Below are 24,737 nucleotides of genomic sequence, written 5' to 3'. Positions count from 1 at the left end.
ACTTTCTGCCTTTACCACCCTCTAGAGGCCACCTGCACTCCTCAGCTCATGGCCCCTCCTTGCATCATCAAAGGCAGAGGGAAAGTGTCTTCAAATCTCACTCTGCCTCCATGTCACACCACTTTCCCTCTGACTTTGACCCTCTTGTCTCTTCTAACAAGGACTTGTGATTATATCATGCCCACCTGGATAATCCAGGACAATCTCCCCATCTCAAGATCCTTAACTTAATCACATTTACAAAATCCTTTTTGCCATGTACTGTAACATATTCACAGGTTCACAGGAATTAGGCTGTGGCCATCTTTGGGAGGCTTTTAGTCTGCTAACCACAGAGGGAAAAAACTAATATTTATTAAGTAGATACTATATGCAAGGCACTGGGCCAGATGCTTTACACAGACAGCCACAGACCCCACCAGATGAGCCACTATTATTCTCATTTTAGAAAATGAGAAACCTGAGACCTGTGTGGTTTAAATGACAAAGTCAGACCACTAACAAGTGACAGATCTGAACTCATATCTGAGACTGAAGTTGATGTCCTCTGCTTTGCTCCTCCCATGTAAGCAGTTGGCTATGACTAATTCCAAAGGACTCTAATAAACTGTGAAACTTTGAAGACATAAAGGAATAAATGTCAGTGTATAAGCATGCCAGTAATAAGTTCTCAGTCTTTGCATCCTGTAACCTTCTATGTTGTTGTTAATCAGCCACGTTCCTAGAGAACACTGTATTTTTTCATTCTTTGTCATTTATGTCATTGAGTAAATATAGGATTCTTCTAGACCCAGGATGTGATACCAAAGAAACAAATGTAAATGCACTTATAAATAAATTATATATGAAATGTAATGCAGATTAATTTAATTATATCATCCTTAACTTTATTATAGAGTTGATATATTTTCCACACTTATATTAAAAAGACAAAGGGGGTGGTGGAATTCAGACCACCAAAGGCAGACTTTCTATAAAAGAATGAATTTCCGCTTTACAATTTAAACTGAATGGGGATTCTTCCCAGGAATATGGTTTCCTAAGCACCAAGCTGGATATTTCTGAAGCTGACTGTTTGCCGCCTACCAGGGAGCCATTAGTCTCCAGTTCCCAGGCGGTGCCTCAGTCAGCAAAGAGGGGAGAATTGAAGCAACTACCCAAACCATTTAAGAGGCAATTTATGGTTTCCCTTGCTGTGCAAAATCTTTAAAGTTTCATTAGGTCCCATTTGTTTATTCTTGTTTTTATTTCCATTTCTCTAGGAGGTGGGTCAAAAAGGATCTTGCTGTGATTTATGTCATAGAGTGTTCTGTCTGTGTTTTCCTCTAAGAGTTTGATAGTGTCTGGCCTTACATTTATGTCTTTAACCCATTTTGAGTTTATTTTTGTGTATGGTGTTAGGGAGTGTTCTAATTTCATTCTTTTACATGTAGCTGGCCAGTTTTCCCAGCACCACTTCTTGAAGAGGCTGTCTTTTCTCCATTGTATATTCTTGCCTCCTTTATCAAAAATAAGGTGACCATATGTGCATGGGTTTATCTCTGGGCTTTCTATCCTGTTCCATTGATCTATATGTCTGTTTTTGTGCCAGTACCATACTGTCTTGATTACTGTAGCTTTGTAGTATAGTCTGAAGTCAGGGCACCTGATACCTCCAGCTCCATTTTTCTTTCTCAAGATTGTTTTGGCTATTCAGGGTCGTTTGTGTTTCCATACAGATTGTGAAATTTTTTGTTCTAGTTCTGTGAAAAATGTCATTGGTAGTTTGATAGGGATTTCATTGAATCAGCGAAGGAAACCATAAACAAGATGAAAAGACAACCCTCAGAATGGGAGAAAATATTTGCAAATGAAGCAACTGACAAAGGATTAATCTCCAAAATATACAAGCAGCTCATGCAGCTCAATATCAAAAAAAAAAAAAAACCCAAATCCAAAAATGGGCAGAAGACCTAAATAGATATTTCTCCAAAGAAGATATACAGATTGCCAACAAACACATGAAAGGATGCTTAACATCACTAATCATTAGAGAAATGCAAATCAAAGCTACAATGAGGTATCACCTCACGCCAGTCAGAATGGCCATCATCAAAAAAATCTACAAACAATAAATGCTGGAGAAGGTGTGGAGAAAAGGGAACCCTTGCACTGCTGGTGGGAATGTAAATTGATAGAGCCACTATGGCGAGCAGCATGGAGGTTCCTTAAAAAACTAAAAATAGAACTACCATCTGACCCAGCAATCCCACTACTGGGCATATACCCTGAGAAAACCATAATTCAAAAAGAGTCATGTACCACAATGTTCATTGCAGCTCTATTTACAATAGCCAGGACATGGAAGTAACCTAAGTGTCCATCAACAAATGAATGGATAAAGAAGATGTGGCACATATATACAACGGAATATTACTCAGCCATAAAAAGAAACGAAATTGAGCTAGAGTCTGTCATACAGAGTGAAGTAAGTCAGAAAGAGAAAAACAAATACCGTATGCTAACACATATATATGGAATCTTAAAAAAAAAAAAAAGGTTCTGAAGAAACTAGGGACAGGACAGGAATAAAGACGCAGACATAGAGAATGGAATTGAGGACACGGGGAGGGGGAAGGGTAAGCTGGGACGAAGTGAGAGAGTGGCATGGACTTATATATACTACCAAATGTAAAATAGATAGCTAGTGGGAAGCAGCCGCATAGCACAGGGATATCAGCTTGGTGCTTTGTGACCACCTAGAGGAGTGGGATTGAGAGGGTGGAGGGAGATGCAAGAGGGAGGAGGTATGAGGATATATGTATATGTATAGCTGATTCACTTTGTTACAAAACAGAAACTAACACACCATCGTAAAGCAATTATACTCCAATAAAGGGGTTTAAAAAAATTAAAATTGGGCTTCCCTGGTGGCACAGTGGTTGAGAGTCCGCCTGCCGATACAGGGGACGCGGGTTCATGCCCCGGTCCAGGAGGATCCCACATGCCGTGGAGCGGCTAGGCCTGTGAGCCATGGCCGCTGAGCCTGTGCGTCCGGAGCCTGTGCTCCGCAACGGGAGAGGCCACAACAGTGAGAGGCCCGCGTACCGCAAAAAAAAAAAAAATTAAAATTAAAATTAAAAAAGAAAGAGGCAATTTTACACCCTCATACTTCTGCCTCCTTTATCTCAATGTTTCAGACAAACATGCTTTTGGGTACCTGAAATATTCTGATGACTTTCCCCTGGTTGTTACAACGTAACAAGTTTGAGGAAGCTTTGGGAACCTAGGAATTCATTGTTTCTCCATTAGGTCCTATGACTACACAAAGAGTAACAGTGAATAACATTTGCTGACCCCTTGCCAATGCCTTTCCAGGTGCTTCTCCTGTATTAACCCAGTTGATCCACTCGGTACAGCAGTTTCCTATCCTCATTTGGCAGGTGAGGAAACTGAGGTACAGAGAGTAGTCACTTGCCCAAGGTCCCAGAGCATGTAAGTGACAGAGCCAGAATGCAAACCCACCAGTCTGGGCTCTAGAGCCTGCTAGCTTGGTCACCCACTACCCCCCAAATCCTGCAAACCACGGTAGACAGTGTCAGAGTTTGACAAGCCTCGAGCCACGACTTGGCTGCCCCTTGACCTGGAACTGACCCTAACACGTCAGCAGCCCTGAGGACGCCTGCTGCTCCTGGAGATGGCCGCCACTTCACACTCGCTCGCTTGTGCACCACTGCGAGTAAACCCAAATGAGTCGTGTCAGAAAAATTACAAGTGCATCTTTGAGGACATGGCCCGAGACCCTTTCTCCTAATTGAGGACCTGGAGCCAAATGCCCCTGGGGATTCCCTGGTGGTGCAGTGGTTGAGAGTCCGCCTGCCGATGCATGGGACACGGGTTCGTGCCCCGGTCCGGGAGGATCCCACGTGCCGCGGAGCGGCTGGGCCCGTGAGCCATGGCCGCTGAGCCTGCGCATCCAGAGCCTGTGCTCCACAACGGGAGAGGCCACAGCAGTGAGAGGCCCGTGTACAGCAAAAACAAAAACAAACAAATGCCCCAGAAGTGGGTTCCTGGTGAAATGCACTCACAGCCTCTCTGCTGCCTAGACGCTGCCAGTTCTGTTCTTATTGATTTCCACTTCATGCAGAAGCCTCTTAAATAGAATGACTTGCGTGCCCTTCCTTCCAATGGCCCAGAGGCCAAAAGTTGTCCTGAAAGCATTACCTCAGCTTGCTACCTTTGCCTCTGTCAACCTTAAGGCAATTCTTCACCTGCATTTGATACCGTTGTTTCCTACCAGATGCATGATCTGTTGATGCAGGGAGCAAATGCCACGGCTGCTGCACTCCTTTCCTCGGCTCTTGGCTCTCTCTACTCCAGGCCAACCTGAGGGACAAAGGGATTTGTGGTTCCAAAGACAGGGATCCAAATGGAGGAGAAGGCAGGGCAAACCGAGGGTCAGCATTGCCTGGAGTGAGGACCTGAGCACCCGGCCTGCTCCACAGCATCATGAGGGCTCAGCTCAAATGAAACTCACTCAGAAGGTCTTTCCTAGACTTGCTACTCAAAAACAAAGTCACCTCTCTGTGACCTTGGAGTAGGCAAAAACATTTAAACAACTGGGGTGCAAAAAACTCTAACTGTAAAGACAAATTTGATAAATTGGTCTGAATTAAAAATATGAACTTCTGTTAATCAAAGGAGACCATTAGGAGAGCAAAACGGCAGGCCTCAGAGTGGAGTCATGTGTTCACAATACATACAGCAACAGAGGCCCCACGGCCTAAAGTATAAACTGCAGATGGCAAGATCCTCCCCACTCACCTCAAATTCCGCAATGAATATGGATGTGTTTGGAAACTACAAAGTCTTCATCAATATAAAGAATGGCATACGTGGGTCTTACTGGTGGGTTATTTCAACAGCACCAGATAGAGCTGAGGCTGTCTAAACTAAGTTGGGTCTCTCCCCTACACCCCTCACAGTCAGGGATAATCTTTATCACATCAAATCCAATCATGTCGCCCTCCTGCCTAAAGCCCCGAACTTATGAGATGCCATCCAGGTCCTTAGCGTGTCCTTCAAGGTCCTTCACCACCAGGCCCTGCTGCCATCTCTCCACCATCATTCTCACCATGGCCCCATCAACGCTGAGTTCCAGCCACCAGAGAGCTTGTGGTGCCCTCAGCATGCCATACCCCTAACATCCCCAGGCTTTCACCTGCTCTTTGCTCTGCTCAGAATGTTCTCCCTTCCCTTGCTGCCCTAGCGAGCTCCCACACTCAGTCTAACACTACAGGGCTCCATCTGCTGTTTCCCTGCCTCCTCCTGCCTCCCATGGGGTCCTGGGAGCTGCATTCCCAGCGTCCCATCATCTTCTCACCATGAGGATAGAGTGACTGGTCCCAGAGTGGACTTGAGACACAAGTACTGCCCTGGATTAATACAAAAACATCTGGAGCAGTCCCTTTCCCTACAGGGTTGCCAAACTGGGAGGGTGTGAGCTGAGTGCTAAAAGCAGCTGTCTTTGATGACACACAGGGAAGCCAGTCTATATATGAAGCCAGCACAGGGGAGAGTGGAGGCAAGAGTCAGACAGGGAGGCAGAGCGAGACAGAGGGCCCCGGAAGAGTGCTTGGCTCCAGCCCCCAGGAGGTTGCCCAGTTCTGTGTGGCTGGTAATCCCCTTCTTTTGCTTAAACCAGATTGAATTGGGGTTCTGGCTGGCTAACCACAGTATATCATCCTCCCTAGTCCCTTCCCCTGGGAGGAAACTTACTTCATTGGACTTAAATATATGAATCACTTTCTCTTCCTTACCCGCTCTCTGTCCAGAGCTGCCCTAAGATGGTGGGTCTCAATCCTGGCCACACATTAAAATCATCTTCTAAAAACACCTTCTAAAAAATATCAATGTCCAGCCCCCTTCCCAGACCAATTAAGTCATAATTGCTGGGAGTGGGACCCGGACATCAGTATTTTTTAAGTCCCCTAGGAGATTTTAATGGGCAGCCAAGTTGAGAGCTGCACAGCCTGAGGAGCAGACACCAGACAGAAGGACAGCCTCATCCCTTGGTCTCCAGTGATGGATGAAAAGAATGTGAAGTCACCATAAAAAGAAAATAAAGGAAGACTGGTGGGGAAACTCCAGGCAATATTGTCTGTAAGGGGATTTCTTAGAATAGTCACAGAAGACAAGCATGAACTAACATGGCAAGGCAATGCAGCATAGCCCCAAACCCTGGCTTTGGCAGCAGACAGACATAGGTCCAAGTTGAAGCTCTCCACTTAATAGAGCAGTGACCTTGAGCAAGTCGCTTCAGTTCCCTCCATTTCCCTATCTATCATCTGGGGGTAACAAAGCCAACCTCTCATATACCAACATCAGACTAGAGCCACTCCTGTGGTTTGGGGCTGGTGATGGGAGTCCGAACTCTAATTGAGCAAGCTGATGAGGAATCCACCGCTTCAAACATTATAATGGCTTTTCCCGTTTCTCACATCATTTGTAATGATTCCAGAATGATCATGATTTCCTTCATCTCCTCCATTACAGGTTGTCTCCAGGCATCAGAAAAGCCCTGCCTCTATCTGCTGTCAGTCCCTCCATCCTCCCATCTTTTCTGAGGCTCTGAAGATTGCTCTGCACAGCCCACCCTAGCCAGACACAGGCCCGTTGTTCTCAGCAGCACCCTTTGCAGTTCAGAGGTTCATTTGCAGGCATTACCTGGGAGCTTTCCCTTTAAATACCCATGCACTTCTCTTCTGCGATGCCTAGAGATTTCAGCTTTATGCAGCTTCGTGCTAAAAGCTTCCTTGAAAGTAAATGAAGGAGACAGTTTCAGAGTTGGTTGAAAATAGTTTGTTCTAAAGGAGATTATATAAGCTGATATAATGTTTAGTTCTGGTGGTCTGGTAGAGAGATCTGTCTTGGTAGTTATGGGAAAAAGAGCGGTAGGTACTCAAGGATTTCGAACTTGGGAACAGAGTAGAGATAAATGAGCAACTTTGCTTTGGATAGACCCAAAGTTGACACACTCAACACACACACACACACACACACACACACTTATCCAAGTTATACTGAAGATCATAGATGAAGGCCTAAAACAAGCCTTTTCTAAAGAAGTGTATTAGTTGTATGTAAGTGCTGCAACAAATCTCAAGACTTCAATAATTCAACAAAATAAAAATGAGTATTTGTGCTCAGATAAAAGTTGAATGTTCTCCTGGTCAGGCCTCTCTCCTGGCCGGCTTCCTCCACATGGTAACAAGCACCCAACCTCCTTCCATCTTGAGGTTCCGCCCTGCTCTACGCCATCCAAGCTTAGACCAAGAGCCAGTGGAAGAAGAAAGTGAGAAAGCGTGCAGGATGGTGGGAGGTTCCACATGCAGGGTCTGAAGAGGCCCACAGGCTGTTGACACCATGTACGTGCAGGAGGCTGGGCAACGAGCCTGTGCACCTGGACTTGTGACCATATCAGTCTCTGCCGCCAGAGCCATCTGAGGTACCAACAATATTTCCTTTTTCATCTTATATCTGACTTTCACTATCATCTTCACAAACATGTTGCACATCTGCTCTGGGCCAGGCGCATTAAGCCAAGGTATCCAGAGAAGCAGGTGTGAAGGAAAGACGGCACAGTGGTTGGGGACTTAGGCTCTGGAGTTGGAATCCACAGGTTCAAATTCTGCTCCAATCCTTTTTAACCGAGTAGCACCTTGGGTGATCAGTTTAATCTCTCTGTGCTTCTGTGGTAAGACTCAAACAAGAGAATACAAATAGAATGCAGCCCCACCCAGAGCTCCACTGTTTCAGCCCCTCCTCCAGGGCTAACAGACCCCCAGAGGACACTGAGGTCTTTGCATGTTTATTTCACCTTTAAAGAGGAGGAAGGGACGCTTCCTCCAAGATCCATGCCTAGAGGAAGCCAGGCCAGGCCATCCTAAGGCCAGTATGCAAAGGCCACAGCGGGGGATCTTGCGTGGACAACTTACCTGAGACCAAATCCCAAATTCACACGTGTAAGAGACTGATGCATTAGGAGTCTTATCACTGTTACCTCAAAAGCCAGACCCTACCCTCTTTCCTGTCACCTGGGTGCCATCCAAGCTGCCCTGCCCCTGCCTTTTCTACATCTTCTCTCCACAAGGCTGGAGTAAGCAGCCCAAGAGTGTTCAGACTCACCTTAGGCTATTTCTGCTCAGACGGTGCAGCCACAGGAACTGCACCCACAGTTCTCCTCGAGGACTGAGCCAGCCTGGGAAGAAGGGGTTAGAACACTCTCTAGACTGTCAGGCACAGGAAACCCTATGGCAGGAATCTGTTTAGCAGACACAGCTCTCCCATGTCCTTCCTCTGCTCATCAAGGATCCATGCTATTAACATAAGAAAAGGAAACTGTCACCCAAAGTCACAACCACATGGGTGTAGAGTGCTTTATATTTTTCAAGACATGCACACTTGTCTGGCGTCTTCATTCCTTGCAGCGAGGTGCACAAGGCAGGGAGTTTATTCACCATGTGACCGCATTTCAGTTTCCTCAACAGGGGGCAGTGACCTGCCCAAGGGCCCTGAGCAGCGTTGCACATCAGGGCTTCTGACTCTTCCAACCAAAGCCAGATTTAGGGTCAGAAAGGACATTTGTATTATATGTACTACATCTTCTTTATCCACTCCTCTATTGATGGACATTTAGGTTGATTCCATGTCTTGTCTGTTGTAAATAGTGCTACAATGAACACTGGGGTGCATGTACCATTTTGAATTATGGTTTTCTCCGGATATATGCCCAGGAGTGGGATTGCTGGATCATATGGTAGTTCTATATTTAGTTTTTTAAGGAAACTCTATACTGTTCTCTATAGTGGCTGTACCAATTTACATTCCCACCAACAGTGTAGGAGGGTTCCCTTTCCTCCACACCCTCTCCAGCATTTATTGTTTGTGGATTTCTTTTTTTATTGGAGTATGATTGCTCTTGTTTGTAGATTTTTTGACGATGGCCATTCTGACCAGTGTGAGGTGATACCTCATTGTGGTTTTGATTTGCATTTCTCTAGTAATTAGTGATGATTCCAAAAAAAGAAGAAAGGACATTTGGACTCAACATGGGCTACTTCACTGACCAAATTCCTTCTAGCCCTTATAGCCTGTTCCACTGTCAACATATCTGTCCTCTGGGATCATGTACTTTTTGAAGGATGAGTGATAAAAGGGGTTACCAATGTGCCATTAGATACAAGCGGAGAGGTCAGTGCCAGAAAGCAAAGGATGAGGCACTGGACTCAAAGAAAATCGGGCCAAAGGGGGATAGACATTGAACCTACCATCCTACCCTCCACCCTACGCCAACTGGACAATGAGAAAATTGAATTTAAAAGTCCCTGAGGTCCCAACTCCAGACACACTTTGATCCTTTAACTGCACTTGGTGCCAGGGACACAGGACACAGAGGAATGAGGCAGACCCCATCCCTGCCCTCATGGGACTTGCAGTCTAACAATTATTTTGTGTTCCCTTTAAACCTCTATCATCAAATTTCCCACAAAATCAAAGTATCATAAGCTACAAGGTCTTAAGTGGAAATTTATTCCTAACAGAGCCTGGAAATTCTAATATTATCATCCAATCAGGCAGGAGCAATGAGGCTATGAACAGATAAAGGTAAGACTTGTGAGAGGTAAGCAAAGAGAGGACTTAGCACTTTTCTAGGAAAAAAAGTAGTCAGGTACCAGGACGCTTTTAGATACAAAAGAGAGAAAAATCTAACCGAAGATGGACACTGTTGCTTTACATAACTGAGAAATTGGCCTCATAGAGCCCTGACTACATTTCAGGACATGGGCCCCTGCCCCACACATCCACTTTCCTCCATGTTTGCTCTGCTCTCAAGCTGGCTCTCCTCGGTGGCAGCAGCAACTCCAGAGCACCCAACAGTTACTGTTCAAGGACAGTTAGTTTTGTTGTTTTGTTTTGTTTTTCATTTTTAAAAAAAGATGTAAGGTCATAAATAGGTCATTGTCACAACACATTTCAGAAATAAAAAAAAAACATTTTCCCTTTTTAGGGAAAAGATTCCTGTTTTAAAATCAATTCCCTCATCATTGAAAGGACTAGTTTAAAATTTTCCAGTCTCCTAAGGCACGATATTTATTTAAATCAGAATGCCAATATCACCTAATTTCATCACGCTGTAACAGGAATAAGAGGCAAGGTATTAGCACTAGGAAAAACAGCAAATTTTATGGACAAAACCATTAGTCATTGAAGAAAAAGGAAAAAGGGTCTTTTTCCCAGAATTCCAGGCAAAAGCCTCTCAGCATCTCATGGTTGTGACTGTCATGTTCCCATTCCTGAACCAATCACAGCGGCCAGAGGAACAGGGTTGACATTGACTCAGGCCTACATCCCAATCACCAGGTGAGGGCACATGTTCCAAATGTGGGGAAATGCTGGTCCCCCAAGGCCCCCTGGAGGTGTGTGAGCAGAGGTCACATGTCAGATTTGCGGTGTTACACACAAGGGGCAGGATCTGGACCATTCGGATCTGTCATCCTCTGAATCCAGACACTCTCTAAAAGCCTTGACATCTACCCAAAACTTTCCAGAGATTGTTGTAAGGAATAAATTACACTTGCAGAGCACAAATTTCCAAAAGGGCATCCACGGGAGGTTGGCAGCATCTCCTTCTATTCATTGCCAGAGCAAGAACCTCATTTCATCTTCCATCAGAATAGAAGGGCTGCAGGCCACCACCTCCCCTCCTACAACTTTGTTTATCAAACACATAATAGAGCCATCTCTAAAAAGGTCACAAAAGGGCTTCCCTGGTGGCGCAGTGGTTGAGAGTCCGCCTGCCGATGCAGGGGACATGGGTTCGTGCTCCGGTCCGGGAGGATCCCACATGCCGCGGAGCGGCTGGGCCCGTGAGCCATGGCCGCTGAGCCTGCACGTCCGGAGCCTGTGCTCCGCAATGGGAGAGGCCACAACAGTGAGAGGCCCGCGTACCGCAAAAAAAAAAAAGTTCACAAAAAAACCAATAAACATCCAAGAAAATAATAATTAGATATCTGAGCACTGGGCTGAGTCTAAATGACTTATGTGGGTCTCATTCGCATCTCACAAAACAAAGTTAACTGTCTCAAAGAAAAAGAAGAAATGGTCTGAGGCATCTTTTTTCTTCTGACAGCGGCAACATGATGAGCAAGTAATGAAATAATTTAATTCAAATCGCACCTGCTCTCAGAATTCCCTCTCCTTCTGTGCAAAAACAGATTACATTGACTTGTTTTTTTTGTAAATCAATGCACTGGCTGTAATGATGTTATGAAATAATTATTAATGCTGGTGATCATTGGAAGCCTGACTTCCAGGCTTGGTGGAGTTGGGGAATTTCCTCCTATCAAGAAAGGCAGCTCCTTGCAAGGACCTCAAACCCACTGCAAGGATCCAAATAAATTGTTAAGAAAGCACTGAAAGGGTGGATCTCACTAACTTCCTTTTCATTGGGGGAAGATTCTGGGGAGAGCTGGTAAAATAGGTGAGATGATCCCCATCCAGGAGACCCCCAACTGACAAACCTTAGTATGCAAGTTTCTTTGAAACTCAGAATAAGCAATCTCTCTCAATAATCCCTTAAGTTACATCTCTGCAAATATATATATTCAGCAATATATAAAGTGATTTCTCCATTTGTTTTGAAAACTGGGTCCAGGCAAGATAAAACAATATTTTATCCAGATTCAGTGCCTTATAACACAAATGCCAGATTGAATGCCAAGTCAATTTATTCTAAAATGAATGGTTCCTTGATCTATTTCTTTTTTTTTTTTTTTTTTTTTTGTGGTACGCAGACCTCTCACCGCTGCGGCCTCTCCCACTGTGGAGCACAGGCTCCGGACGCGCAGGCCCAGCGGCCATGGCTCACGGGCCCAGCCGCTCCGCGGCACGCAGGATCCTCCCGGACCGGGGCACGAACCCGCACCCCCTGCATCGGCAGGCGGACTCCCAACCACTGCGCCACCAGGGAAGCCGGATCTATTTCTTTTTATCACTATTTAAAATAATATTTGGGACCACCCTGATGAGTGAGGAAAAGGAGACGTAATAGGTACTAGGCTACCCCTCACAGGTACACGTTAGGTACATAGATGTTCAACCACTTTGCTGGGAGTACCATCTGGAACAACCTCTTTTGCGGGCTATTTGGCAAACACCAAAAATTTTAATGTATTTCTCCTTTGATCTGGTAGTTACATTTCAATAAAATTATATCCCAAATATTCTTGTACATATTCAAAAAAAAGCCTGTACAAGGACATTTATTGTAATATCAATGCCTATAGTAGCAAAGGACTAGAAGCATCCTAAATACCTATTATTAGGGGAGGTGTTAAATAAATCATGGTGCCTCCAAACAATAACATATCTTGCAGCCATTAAAAACAGTGAGCCTGCTTTACATGCATGGATTTAGAACAAACTGCAAGATGTGCAATTAAATAAAAAGGCAAAGTAAAGAGCTGTATGTAGGATGCTGTCATTTGTCAGGGAAGGGAAGGAAAGGAGGAGGGACTCATCTGTTTGTAAACAGATGAGACAACCGCTGGAAAGATTCACAACGAAACACTTCCACTGGCTCCCTTTGGAGACACTAGAGAGACTGGGGACTTCATGGAGGAAGACTTGCTTTTCACTCTATACTCTAATCAAACAGGTAAAATAAACAGAAGAATTACTATCTATTGGTATTGACAAAATACCAATACAGGTTCTCTACAGAGAATTAACAAATACAGATAAACAAAAGAAAAGAAAAATTGGTCAAAGATAAACCTTTCATATCCTTCCAGGAATTATTTCAACAATTCCAGCAATTGTTTCATAATCTTCCAGACCTATTTCTATACATATTTTAAGAAAAAGTGGATTGTGTTAGTAATAACATATATCAAACAACTTTAAATATTAATAAATATTCATCTATAGCATCATTTTTAAACTAATAAACTTTACTTTTTAGAGAGGTTTAGGTTCACAGCAAAATTGTGAGGGAAGTACAAAGAATTCCCGTATATCCCCTGTCCTCACACGTACACAATCTCCCCCACTATTGACAGCTGCACCAGAGTGGAATATTTGTCCCAACTGATGAACCTGCAATGACACATCATTATCAGTCAAAGACCATAGTGTACCTCAGTGTTCACTCTTGATGTTGTGCATTCTATGGGTTTGGACAAACATATAGTGACATGTATCCACTATTATAGTACTATACAGAATAGTTTCACTGCCCTAAGATCCTCTGTGTTCTGCCTATTCATCTCTCTTTCCCCGCTAACCCCAGGCAACCACTAATATTTTTACTGACTCTATAGTTTTGCCTTTTCCTGAATGTCATATAGTTGGAACCATAGAGTCTGTAGCCTTTTCAGACTGGCTTCTTTTACTTAGTCATGTGCATGTAAGTTTCCTCCATGTCTTGTCATGGCTTGATAGCTCATTTCTTTTTAGGACTGAATAATATTCTCTTGTCTGGATGTACTGCAGTTTATTTATCCATTCACCAACTGAAGGACATATTGATTGCTTCCAAGTTTTGGCAATTATGAATAAAGCTGCTACAAACATCCACATGCAAGTTTTTGTGTGGACATAAGTTTTCAGTTCCTTTGGGGAAATACCAAGGAGTGCAATCATTGGATCACATGGCAAGAGTAGGCTTAGTTTTGTAAGAAACTGCCAAACTGTCTTCCAAAGTGACTGCAACTATTGCATTCCCACCAGCAGTGAATGAAACTTACTGTTATTTCACATCCTTGCCAGCAGCTGGTGTTGTGTTGTCAGTGTTTTGGATTTTGGCCATTCTAATATGTCTGTTGTGGTATTTCATTGTTGTTTTAATTTGTAATTCCTTAATAATATATGGTGTTGAACATCTTTTCATATGATTGCTTACCATCTGAATATCTTCACCATCTGAATATCTTCTCAGTGAGAAACCTATTCAGGTCTTTGGCCCATTTTTTAATCAGGTTGTTTATTTTCTTATTTTAAGTTTAAAAGTCCTTTGCATATTTCGGGTAACAGTCCTTTATTAGATGTGCCTTTTGCAAATATTTTCTCCTGGTCTGTGGCTTGCCTTCTCATTCCCTTGACATTGTCTTTCACAGAATTTTTAATTTTAATGTCATCCAGGCTATCAATTATTTCTTTCATGAATCATGACTTTGGTGTTGTATCTAGAAAGTTATTGCCATAAAAAAAATTAAATAAATAAAAATCATTGCCATACCCAGTCTTCTAGATTTTCTCCTATGTTATCTTCTAGGAGTTTTACAGTTTTGCATTTTACATTTAGATTCATTTTGAGTTAATTTTTATAAAGGGTGTAAGGTCTGTGTCTAGGTTCATTTTGTGTGTGTGTGACTGTCCAGTTGTTCCAGCATCATTTGTTAAAAATACTATCTTTACTCCATTGTATTGCCTTTGCTCCTTTGCCAAAGACCACATTATGCTAAGTGAGATAAGTCAGACAGAGAAAAGACAAGTACTGTATGATATCATTTACATGTGGAATCTAAAAAGCCTAATTCATAAAAACAGTAAAATCATTGTTACCAAGGAATGGGGGTTGAGGAGAGGGGACAGATGTTGTTTAAGGGTACAAACTTGCCAGTAGTACACAAACCATAGAGTATATTTTACTGGTCTTTGACTGATTCACTATACATAATGCAATGTATAGTGAATATGATGAATACAATCATCAAATTTGCTAAGAGACTAGAACTTAATTCTTCCAAACACTAAAAAGACAGGATAATTATGTAGTGTGATAAAGGTATTAATTATCACTACACTGACAATCATATTACAATATATAAACATTTCAAATTAACATGTTATACACCTTAAATTTGCACAATATATGTCAAATATGTTTCGGTCTTTAATAAATAAATAAATACATAGACAATGCAAGGGGGAAAAAAGAATAAAATAAAGGTTTTAATTTTATCTTTACTTATTCTCTGATTCTCCTCCTTGTTTACGCAGATCTAAGTTTCTGACCTATATCATTTTCCTTCTCTCTGAGCAACTTCATTTAACATTTTTTGAAAGGCAGATTACTGGCAACAAATTCCCTCAATTTTTTTTTTTTTTTTTTGTCCTAGAAAGCCTTTATTTCTTTTTCACTTTTGAAGAATAATTTTGCAGGGTACAGAATTCTACGTTGGTGAGATTTTTTTTTTCTCTTAGTACTTTATTATACTCCACTCTTTGAAAAAAAATTATTTATTTATCTATTTATTTGTCTGCACTGAGTCTTAGTTGAGGCATGCAGGAACTTTAGTTGTGGCATGCGGGATCTAGTTCCCTCACCAGGGATCGAACCCGGACCCCCTGCAGTGGGAACATGGAGTCTTAACTGCTGGACCACCAGGGAAGTTCCTCCACTCTCTTCTTGTTTGCATGGTTTCTGAGAAGTCACATATAACTCTTACCTTTGCTCCTCTATAGGAGTGTTTTTTCCTCTGGCTTCTTTCTATATTTTTTCTTTATCTTTGATTTGCTCAAGTTTGGATGTGATAAGCATAGGTGTAGTTGGTTCTGGTTTTTGTTTTTTGGGGGGAAGGGAGAGGTTGGCATTTATCCTGCTTGGTGATCTCTGAGTTCCCTGGATCTGTGGCTTGGGGTCTGACATTAAATTTGGGAAATTCTCAGGCATTATTGCTTCAATTTTGCTTCTGTTTCTTTCTGTCTTTCTTCTCTTTCTGTTATTCCCATTACATGTAGTTTTTGTTGTTGTCCCACAATTCTTGGATAGTCTATTCTGGTTGGGTTTTTTTTTTTTTTTCAGTCTTTTTTCTCCTTGCCTTTCAGTTTTAGAAGTTTCTAGCGTCATGCCCTAAAGATCAAATACGCTTTCCCCAGCCATGTCCAGTCTACTAATGAGCTCATCAGAGGCATTATTCATTTCTATTATGGTATTTTTTTATCTCTAGTATTTCTTTTTACTTCTTAGAATTTCCTTCTCTCTGCTTACATTATCCATCCGTTTTTGCATGTTGTCTGCTTTTCCAAGTAAAGCCTTTAGCATATTAATCACATTTGTGGGCGTTTTTTAAAATTCCTGGTCAGTTAATTCTAACATTCCTGCCATATCCAACTCTGGTTCTGATGCTTGTTTAGTCTCTTCAAACTGTGGGGTTTTTTTTGCCTTTGTAATTTTTTGTTGAAGGGTAGACACAGGGTACTGAATAAAGGGAGTGGTAAATAGGTCTTTAGTAATGCAGTGGTGGGGTTTGAGGGGAGGGGAAGCATTCTATAGTCCTGTGATTAGGTCTCAGTCTTTCAGTGAGACTGTGCCCCTTAACTGCAAACTTCTTTAGTGCTTCTCAGTGTTTTCTTCCGCCTTAGGTGGGACAGGATGGTTCAAGGGGCAGAGTGGGGTATTTCCCTTCCCCCAAGTAGGTTAGGCTCTGATAAAATAGTTTCTCCTGAGGGTAAGCCTTATTAAAAAGGAAAGAATGCTCTGGTATATTTTTTTAATGTTTCCTTTTCTCCTCCTGCCAAAAGAGTGAGGGGATTTTTCTCTGATATTCACTGTAAGGACCTGGTGGAGCTCCCTACAGGTAAAATTGACAAAAGGGTGAGGTCCCCCCATGACTGAGTCCCCCTGGAGTTTTTAACTCTCAGAACTGTCCATAATGAGTCTCCAGCAATTTATCAAATTACAGTTTAGGATTTCCTAACCTGGCCCTATTTCCCATAGAAGCTTCTGTCATGGGTTTCTGCTCCAATAAGTTGTGATTCTCTGTATCTGCCTGTCCATCTCCCCAATTTTGGGGGCAGCAGTTTGCACTGTGACCTCACTTCTCTGATGGATCTAAGAAGAGTTGTTGATTTTTCAGTTTGGTCAGCTTTTTACTTGTTGTAAACACCTACATGGAAACCAGAAGTCTGAAAACATCATTTTAAATTTATATACTATATTTTATCCACTTCTCTTGTACCAAATGGAATTCTCTTTTCCTTTCAACAAATTCAAAGACCACCTAAAGATTCCAAGCTGACTTAGTTGAATTTGCCTCACTTACTTCTTATTTCCCCTTCCTGTTTCCTCAAGTACAATCTATTTAATTTTGACTCTGAAGATTGACTTTAGAACTGGAGACTCGATTTGGATACTGGGCAAATAGGTTTCACCAAGGAGTTAGAAGATTTAGCTAGCAGCCGTGGAAATCCAATAATCTCATTTTTCTTAATTCTCATAAAATACTTTAATGTTCCATTGATTGCCAACTCAACTGTTTTAACCAGTACCTGGGTCCTACTTGGCAGATAGCAAGTTTTGCAAGATATTATGTCATTATTAATTGCATGATAATATTATGTTCATGATGGTAATATAAATGAGGTAGTAAAAAGCAGCTGATTAAATGTCAAGGACTAAGAAAATACATTGGAATGACACCGAAGCATGGTGTAAATTCGGAAAGACACTCTTCCATTTTGGAAATAGTCATGCAGTGTATTTAATAAGCAACCTATATTCTTAAGTTCCACTGCTGGAACTGAATCTATTTTTTTCCTAAAGTTTCACCAGTTTTTAGATTTTGCTAAAACGCAGCTGGAGGAAGAATTTATTTTCAAAGCTTCCACTACCTAGGATTTCACACTAAAAGAAAGTAAAAGTTTCTCTTCTCTTAAAGTTTGTAAGTTTTGTATAAAGGAACTTTCTTGCTTTTCTGTTTTTCTACTCTGCTGATCACAGAATCCATCCAGCCACCATGCATCCTTTGGCTCCTAGGCAGAGAAATTCTTCAGGAAAGAAGCCTTCCAATCTCTCTCCTTCAGTCCTTCTTGTCAACAAAAGACAAGCCCCCTTGGAGAAGCATGGCAAAGACACAAGAGAAGCCACAGGAGGAGTGGCCGAGGTCTGTTCCTTTCAATTAGGAATGGAGTCCTCAGACTATCTTGGCAGAGACTCCAACAAGAAAAATATCTCATCCGTTCATCCAATCAAGTGGATTTTGAGCACCTACTCGGTATAAGCCAAGAGCCAGCACAGGATTAGAAGTGGAAGTGCAAAGGTAGATAAAGCCCCTCTCTCCGTCCAGGTTAGGAGACGGAGGAAAAGCAAGGACCTAAGGAGAACTCTTATTGCCAGGATTCCTTTTTGTGCAGCCGAGCCCTGTTTTTGTTTGAGGGAATGCTTTGATGAGTTGCTTGGGATGAAGGTAGGGATGAGGGTGGCCTCTGAGGATCATCTCAAGACAGACTTCCAGAGGGATCAGGGAGAGCCGGATGGGGGCCAAAGATCAGGCCAAGGGAATTGATCTCCACTATAGAAGAGAGAGGAGCCAACAAAGTTGGTACCTACTGGGAAAGGGAAGAGGGAAAACCAAACCGACTAACCCCAGGGAACATGGCCAAGCAGGAATTCAGAGCACAGACTCCCCCAGGTCATGGCTACAGTTGAAGGCTCTGGAGTGTGCGGCCCTCCTTTTACTTCCCTACAAAAATGTTTTTGTATTAAGTGTTTTCTTTAAAGGAACCATGAAGTAGGGAGAATCAGACATGGACCCAAATAACCAGAATACAGAGAAAATTGTAAGATTCACAAGCAACAGGCAGATAAAGAGACAGGCTGTGAGAACTTAGGGAGCACAGTGGTTGCTTCCAAATGGAAGTTAAGGGCAGGATTCATGGGGGAGGTGGTGTTGAAGAACAGGACTTCGAGGGTGTGGAGAAGGGGCATGCAAGCCTGCAATGAGCTGTGTACCGGCAAGGAGAGCGCGAGGACAAGGACAGTGAGGGACGGAGGCGGGGGGTGGGGAGGAAGCACAGCGCCGGTGCGAGGACCAGCTGTGGCCTCAGGCAGTCCTGCTCCAGCTCACTCATGCCCTTCCCATGAAAAGATGACCTGTTTGCTTCGCACAGCTCCACGAATTCTGGTGTATTCAGAGATAGCAACCGGAAGGGACGTAATTAGAAGACAGAAAGGCACAGGGTAACTCTCTGTGCCTTTCTGAAGAGCTGCCCATCTTCCCCAGAGCCAAGGACTCATTTGTATTCCTTGTCTGCTCAGCTCCCAGCGCTGTGAGTGCTGGCTGTTAGGCAGAAGGCAGTCGTGCATGCCCGCCCAGGGCTGGCCAGCTTGCACCTGCTTATGAAGACTGAAATCACCCCCGTTTACCTCTTCTCGCACTTCACCGAGAAGTTTTCTTCAGTCTCTGCCATGCACACCACTGCTTTCAGGGCTCCATCTTGAGATGAACAAAAGGGGGTTCTCTCTAAGCCTCCACACTGTGACCATCTGCAGAAATTGTTGGAGAGAGGACGTGAGGGCTTCGCTGACGGAGCACCAGCAATGAATACTCAATGTGTATAGACACTGGGCATGGTGTTAGCTCTTTATCAAATGAGACTAGATGCGGACTCCCTGACCTTTGACCTTACACTTCTCTCACTTCCTGCAGCCCACTTTCCCCTTTCCTATCACGTGTGCTATGTCTCCCTCTGTACTGGCACCCACTCTATTTTATTTCTTCTTTTTTTTTTGCAGTCCAGATGATTTTATTTTTATTTTTTTAATTTATTTTATTGATGCATAGTTGATTTACAACGTTGTGTTAATCTATGGTGTACAGCACTGTGATTCAGTTATACATATATATACATTCTTTTTCATATTCTTTTCCATTATAGTTTATCACAAGATATTGAACATAGTTCCCAGTGTCAGTTACTCCATATTATATATGACCAGTAGCTCTTCTCTCAGTGCCACCTACAACATGGCCATTTATTTCCAGTTAAAGTTGTATCTGTGCAGTTTCCTTAATTCATGCTTTCCTCAAATTTTCACCTTGTCTTTAATGCCTATCAAATATGAAGTTCATCTCTGCGTCTAAGCTCTTTATTATTTTGTGCTCTGTCTATCCAGGCAATAGACACTTTCATTTTGTTTCATCTCAGGTTAACATCTATTCCATGAAATGGCCCTTACCTACTCCAAAGTAATTGCTCTTCATCAGTAACCCAGAGAAGCAACATACTTGAGAATAAGGAACAGACCTAAAGAACTGTGATGGGGTCCCTACTTTGTCTCTTGCTGTGTGACCTTGTGCAGAGCAGTCAACCTTTCTGAGCCTCCATTTGTTCATCTACAAAGTGCAAAGAGAGTGTGACGTTACCTCCTCAAACTTGCCTTACAACAGGATTTCCCAACCATGACACTATTGCTATTTGGAGCCAAGTAATTCTTCTCTGTGTGGGGCTGTCTTGTGCACTGGTTGTTTAGCAGAATTGTCAGCGTTTACCCTCTGGATGCCAGGAGCATCCCTCAAGTTGTAACAACCCAAAATGCCACCAGGCACTGCGAAATGTCCCCTAGGGACAAAATCACCCCTAACTGAGAACAACTATCTTAAAGGCACCTTGTGAGCTGGGTGGCATAGAGGGGGAAACAATGTCTAGGTTTGGTAGGACAGACATTTGAAGATCAGGGAGGAATGATCTGGAAGTGGTGACATCCTGCTCCAGAGGGCAAAGCAGAGGGTCCCTTTCTAATAAAAGCAGGTCCAGGAAAAGGAGAATGTGGGAGATAAGTGTTTTGAAAAGTGTTAAGATTCTCCTTAGCAGAGAAGACAAAAGTTAATTTCTGAAATACCTCAGGGAAAACCTTCGCTATCATGAATATTAACCTTCTTCCAAACACTGTAGTCTAGTCTCACCAGAGAAACAGAAATTCCTTCTGTTAACCAGACTTTGGCCCTGCTTATTGCAAAACAACAACTGTAGCACAAAAAAGAAAAAGAGGGTCTTGCCTCAGATCATATGCCTGTTAGGTATAAACTATTGAGGAATCAGTGTTTCTATGTAATACCATATTGTTGTGTTAAAACATAATTTTTAAAAAGATAAAATCTTGACTCTCATACAAACGTAAAATAAACATGTGTCAAAGATTTTATTCAACTCGCTAATCAAGAGAAAGCCAGTAAGGGCTTCCCTTGTGGCACAGTGGTTAAGAATCCGCCTGCCAATGCAGGGGACACTGGTTCGAGCCCTGGTACGGGAAGATCCCACATGCCGCGGAGCAACAAAGCCCTTGTGCCACAACTACCAAGCCTGTGCTCTAGAGCCCGTGAGCCACAACTACCGAGCCCACGTGCCACAACTACTGAAGCCCGCGCGCCTAGGGCCTGTGCTCCACAAGAGAAGCCACTGCAATGAGAAGCCTGCGCACCACAATGAAGAGTAGTCCCCGCTCGCCGCAACTAGAGAAAGGTGCACAGCAACAAAGACCCAATGCAGCCAAAAATAAATAATAAATTAATTAATTTTTAAAAGGAAGAAAAAGCCAGTAAGATCTTAAAGCCATATCAAATGAGAATTTGATGGCAAGGGTATTTTAGGCAACTTAATAAAAGAGCACTAGGATATTAAGTGTTCTGCACCCAATTACAATGTGTGGGGCTTTTCACCCATCTCCAACACCAGCTGGGTGTCCTATAATTCAACTCAATCCTGACACCACCTATCTGGAGACAGCATTAGAGCCCACAGGTTAAGGGCTTGCTGGGGTTCAGGGTGGACTGCCCCCAAAATATGCCAAAATGGCACATTTGTTAGCTTAAACTAAAGTTACATAAGATATAGCAGGTGCAAGAAGGATGCTGTGACCCTCCTCCGTCCTCCTAAAAGCAGGAAATAAATCTCCCATGTGAAAGGTGCCCTCCCTGTACCAGGAGGTAGAGGCAACATCCTTGTCACCAGAGAGGGGATTCAGGGCTGAGAAGGCTGTGCAAACAAATCTTATTACTTCTTTACTAATTTACTACCCCTAGCCTAAACTTCTTTGTCTTGGTCAGTTCTTCATAAATTTATTGCGTCTTTGTCTACAAAGTATAAAAGCTGCCTGCTTTGATCATTTCTTTAGGTCCTATATCTTTGAGATCTCTATACATACAATTCAGTTTGATTTTCTCCTGTTAATCTGTCTTGTGCCAATTTAATTAGAGCAGCCAAAAGAACCCAGAAGGGTAGGGGGAGATTTTCCCCTCCCAGACAGGCTCAGTGTCACAAGACTATCCCCCATCCCCACACTTCAGATGCCAATCACAAGGCCAGGTTCAGACAAGACCTTTGCTTCTGACAGGTTATAGATTGGAGGTTCCGACGACCGCTCCTTGGGTTCAATTAGTTTGCTAGAGCTGATCACAGAACTCAAAGAAACATTTGACTTACTAGATCACTGGTTTATTATAAAAGGATATAAACTCAGGAACAGCCAGGTGAAAGAGGCGTGTGGGGCAAGGTACGGAGAAGGGCAAGGAGCTTCCACACTCTCTGAGCACGCCAATCTCCCCAAATCTGCACGTGTTCACCAACCAGAAGCTCTCAGTACCCCATCATTTATGTTTTTATGGAGGCTTCACCACACAGGCATGCTTGATTAAATCATTGGCCATTGGTGATTTTTTTAATTTATTTTTTATTTAAGTATATTTGAATTACAATGTTGTGTTAATTACTGCTGTACAGCAAAGTGACTCAGTTATATATACATTATATTCTTTTTCACATTCTTTTTCATTATGCTATACAGTAGGACCTTCTTGTTTATCCATTCTATATACACCAGTTTGCATCTGCTAATCCCAAACTACCACTCCTACCCTCTCCTACCCCCTTCCCCCTTGGCAACCACCAGTCTGTTCTCTATGTCCCTGATATTGTTTCTGTTTCATAGATAGGTTCATTTGTGTCATATTTTAGATTCCACATATAAGTGATATCATATGCTATTTGTATTTTTCTTTCTGACTTACTTCACTTAGTATGGTAATCTCTAGTTGCATCCATGTTGCTGCAAATGGCATTATTTTGTTCTTTTTATGGCTGAGTAGTATTCCATTGTATATATTACTACATCTTCTTTATCCACTCATCTGTCAATGGACATTTAGGTTATTTCCATGTCTTGGTTATTGTAAATAGTCCTGCTATGAACATAGGAGTGCATGTATCTTATTTTTTTTGAATTTTATTTATTTTTTTATACAGCAAGTTATTTTTACTTATCTGTTTTATACATATTAGTGTATATATGTCAATCCCAATCTCCCAGTTCAACCCACCACCACCCCTCCACCCCCGCTTTCCCCGCTTGGTGTCCATACATTTGTTCTCTACTTCTGTGTCTCTATTTCTGCCTTGCAAACCAGTTCATCTGTACCATTTTCCTAGATTCCACACACATATGTTAATATACGCTATTTGTTTTTCTCTTTCTGACTTACTTCACTCTGTATGACAGTCTCTAGGTTCATCCAGGTCTCTACAAATGACCCAATTTCGTTCCTTTTCATGGCTGAGTAATATTCCATTGTAAATATGTACCACATCTTCTTTATCCATTCATCTGTCAATGGGTATCTGTCAATGGGTCATCTGCTTCCATGACCTGGCTATTGTAAATAGTGCTGCAATGGACATGGGGGTGCATGTGTCTTTTTGAATTATGGTTTTCTCTGGGTATATGTTCAGTAGTGGGATTGCTGGGTCATATGGTCATTCTATTTTTAGTTTTTTAAGGAACCTCCATACTGTTCTCCATAGTGGTTGTATCAATTGATATTCCCACCAACAGTGCAAGAGGGTTCCCTTTTCTCCACACCCTCTCCAGCATTTGTTATTTGTAGATTTTCTGACGATGCCCATTCTAACTGGTGTGAGGTGATACCTCATTGTAGTTTTGATTTATTTGTTTGTTTGTTTTTTCGGTACGTGGGCCTCTTACTGTTGTGGCCTCTCCTGTTGCGGAGCACAGGCTCCGGACACGCAGGCTCAGCGGCCACGGTTCACGGGCCCAGCCGCTCCGCGGCACGCGGGATCCTCCCGGACCAGGGCACGAGCCCGTGTCCCCTGCATTGGCAGGCGGACTCTCAACCACTGCCCCACCAGGGAAGCCCTGTAGTTTTGATTTGCATTTCTCTAATAATTAGTGATGTTGAGCAGCTTTTCACGTGCCTCTTGGCCATCTATATGTCTTCTTTGGAGAAATGTCTATTTAGGTCTTCTGCCCATTTTTTAATTGGTTTGTTTTTTAATATTGAGCTGCATGAGCTGTTTATATATTTTTGAGATTAACCCTTTGTCCGTTGATTCATTTGCAAATATTCTCTCCCATTCTGAGGGTTGTCTTTTCATCTTGTTTGTAGTTTCCTTTGCTGTGCAAAAGCTTTGAAGTTTCATTAGGTCCCATTTGTTTCTTTTTGTTTTTATTTCCATTACTCTAGGAGGTGGATCAAAAAAGATCTTGCTGTGATTTATGTCAAAGGGTGTTCTTTCTATGTTTTCCTCTAAGAGTTTTATAGTGTCCAGTCCTACATTTAGGTCTTTAATCCATTTTGAGTTTATTTTTCTGTATGGGGTTAGAGAATGTTCTAATTTCATTCTTTTACATGTACCTGACCAGTTTTCCCAGTGAGGGGTACATGTATCTTTTTGAATTATAGTTTTATCTGGATATACGTCCAGCAGTGTGGGATTACTAGATCATATGGTAATTCTATTTTTAGTTTTCTGAGGAACCTCCATACTGTTTTCCACAGTGGCTGCACCAACTTACATTCCCACCAACAGTATAGGAGGATTCCCTTTTCTCCACACCCTCTCCAGCATTTGTTATCTGTAGACTTTTAAATAATGGCCATTCTGACTGGCATAAGGTGGTA

At 42.5% G+C, this 24,737-nt stretch overlaps 1 long non-coding RNA gene across 1 annotated transcript in view; it reads right to left on the bottom strand.

Moving 5' to 3' along the window:
- Window positions 1-24,737, bottom strand: part of LOC117199427 (uncharacterized) — a 111,467-nt gene that overhangs the window by 22,813 nt on the left and 63,917 nt on the right. Inside the window, exon 2 of the long non-coding RNA XR_007474407.1 lies at window positions 19,190-19,309. This is a non-coding gene — a long non-coding RNA (uncharacterized LOC117199427). The remainder of the gene's footprint in view (window positions 1-19,189; window positions 19,310-24,737) is intronic.

This window comes from Orcinus orca, chromosome 20 (genome assembly GCF_937001465.1).
Source record: "Orcinus orca chromosome 20, mOrcOrc1.1, whole genome shotgun sequence".
Lineage (NCBI taxonomy): Eukaryota > Metazoa > Chordata > Mammalia > Artiodactyla > Delphinidae > Orcinus > Orcinus orca.
Note: the sequence above shows the minus strand (reverse complement) of the source record. Positions and strands in the feature narration are given on the sequence as shown.